The following is a 3,044-nucleotide window of genomic DNA, read 5'->3' on the forward strand; positions in this document are numbered from 1 at the left end:
GCTAAATGACAATGTAAAACAATAAATAAGAAGCAACAATGCAAACCCATGAGTTCCTATCGCTTTGAAGCAGTTTGACCGCCTCAGGAATGAATGAAGCCTGAAACCTGCGAGTTCACTTGGGTAAGAGCGTCAACAAAAGATTGTGCCATCGCAGAGTTCGCCGGAGTTTGCACTGTTTCCTGTATAGGATACATTACCTATAACCCTTTTGCACAGCGGTATGCGTGACACTTATTTTTCTCCCGACCTGAACTGGAAGCATATAAGAATTTTAAGGAATATTCTATATGCATTTACATGGATTGCCTTCACTACCTCAAATACAGCTTGGCTTTTCATTTCAAGTGTTTTGTTTGGTAAATATGACGTTAAATACACCGTATACATATTAAATTCTCTCAGAAATACAGGTATAAAAACTGTCACTGGGGCAGTACCCTTTTATGGACTCTTTAGGTACAAAGGTGTAGGCCTACTTTTTGATAAGATACCGCCCCAGCGACAGCTTTCTTATCTTTATTTCAGCTTGACTATTATAATCTTGATGCAATCATCAACTGTGAACCAGTGTGTCCCTTGTACAGCAGGATCCTGGAAGAATTCAGCAGACGCAGAAACACAATGCATTGCCATAACATTCTCGTGTGTCAGTGATGAGCACATAATGAAGGAAAGTACACAAGGGCAGTCAAAAGTGGAGCCTAAGAAATATTTCTCTCTATATCTCTCTATACTGATTATTTTATATGAGTCTATTACTCATCTTCTCAACCTATTCTAAGTTTAAGCAACAACCTCTGGAGGACAGTAATGCTTAGATGAGGACTGAACTGAGCTGATGATGACATGACGTCACTGTTTTCTCCAAAGCTTCTTTATAGATGAATTAAACTATTCCATAATTGATGATCTTCATACAGCTATTAAACTGAACTGAATCAATGATGAACTGACAACTGTTTGCACCATCGAAACACTATTTTTCTGCTTAACACTGTGAAGCTGCTTTGACACAATCTGTATTGTATAAAGTGCTATAGAAATAAAGCTGACCTGACTTGATCTGCACATTAAAACACTCAGGACAGATGGCTGCATCACAGAGCAAAAGGTCAGTCGGTTGGAGCTGAAGGAACACCATATGGTTTTTATATACATATACAACAACAACATAATATATCGTGTAAAGCCTGTTTCAGGTATTTATATATCAAATGATTGACTCAAAAGCTTCCAGAATTCTTGAAATTCCAAAAATTCCAAAAAAATTTGGAAAATTCCAAAAAATTCCAGAAACTTCCCCAGCTCAAATTTTTGATTTTGCTTATATTTTTCCGAAGACAGATAAACATGTATATGAAAGCCAACATATTAAATGTCATGTATGAATATTTACTGAGTAATCCACTATTTTGTAGAGGGGGTCAAAATGACATTTTTCACCTGAGATACAGAGCCAAATTACAGGGGGGTAAAAATGACTTCAGAAAGATGGCAGCATCACAATCTTATTTTTAACACAGAGATTGGTAGATGGGAATGTATGATATTGATGACATTACCAAAGCACTTTTCGGCTGCACCAGTGTTACACTCCCCATTAGTGCAAATCACTTTTAAAAATGTAAACAGGGATGATTAAATAAAATTAAGACATGCTGGTCAATGACCTCATTCAAGTGCACAATATAGAGGGAACTTCAGGGTCAAATGAATCCCTTTGAAAAGGCCTGTCTATTTTATATTTCTAAAAAGAAAATTTAGTATGTGAAAGATCATGCAATGATCAAAGTGCGTTTCCATTGCATATCTGGAACACACATGTCAATACAGTGAGACAAGCTCCAGTGCCTGCACTCTTCTGTCTTTTGACCCGTGTAACACAGAGAAGTGTCGCCCTCTACAGGTGATCATCAGAATCACAGCAGATTTCTCTGAACTTCATCTGCAGAACTTTGGACTTTTCAGTGTCAGTTAAATCTCTTTTTTGGCCCAATAATTATGCACAACTGAATAAAAGGCGTTTTCACTTCAAGCACTCAACAATTACATATCAGCAATAAATGATTAATGATAATTAAGACTGATGTTGGCTTGCCTGGTAATTATTCATATGCTGAATTATAATAAAAGGTTAGGCGTATATTACTCAATCTGAATGCACAATGTGGAGGATTCGGAAAAGAATCACACAATGGTTTTATCCATGGGTTTGCATGAATCTGAATTAAAGAGAGAGAAGAGGTGACTGTTGGAGGAGATAAAAACGTCTTCACAAACTACAGGAGAACTAAAGATTTAGACATGAGAAAAAGAGGACAGGAGGAGGATGAGATCAAATGTAATGAATCATGAAGGAAAAAGACTCTGAGAGGAATGAACAGCATTAATAGTGTAAACCCAAACTCTGAGTCCTTAAGACAAAACACTGTTACATGTCTTACATTTCTCTGGTGTCTGAATGTGTCAAATCTATCCTAAACCATCATTGTATCTGCTGTATAAACTGAATATGAAGATAATCAGATGCTTGTGTGTGCGATTTCTAGTTTGTCATCATACAGACACACCTGAAGAAGAGATTCGTTCTGATGATTCAGACGGAGGCACAGAGAAAGTGAGACACACACATCATACAGAGAATAAATAGAGTTCAAACTGTAGAAATTAACTATAAACTGTATGTGTTATATTTCTAAGAATGTTTTTTCTTTAGAAGCTGTGGTTCCTTTTGTCCAACCAGTAGAATATTCATCAAATTCAGTCCCTGATTAAGCAGTGCATGTCTTGTATTAATATGCCTTTATATTGTCCTGAAAAAGCCATGAAATGTTCACTGCAAATTCCGTGACTCTGACTGCAAACAAGAAAAAACAGTGTCATATGCTCCCTGCAGGTGAATAACAGTATTGCAGCAGATCATCAGCTGAGATCATATGAACACCTACAGCTTATCAGACTTTAAAAGAGCTCTATTTCAGTCAGTTAAATGAAAAATGCATTTTGTGAATTCAGGGAGTAACTTTATATTTTGTTTAGAC

Source organism: Sinocyclocheilus rhinocerous, unplaced genomic scaffold (genome assembly GCF_001515625.1).
Source record: "Sinocyclocheilus rhinocerous isolate Xijiao unplaced genomic scaffold, SAMN03320098_v1.1 scaffold5984, whole genome shotgun sequence".
In the NCBI taxonomy this organism is placed as follows: Eukaryota; Metazoa; Chordata; class Actinopteri; order Cypriniformes; family Cyprinidae; genus Sinocyclocheilus; species Sinocyclocheilus rhinocerous.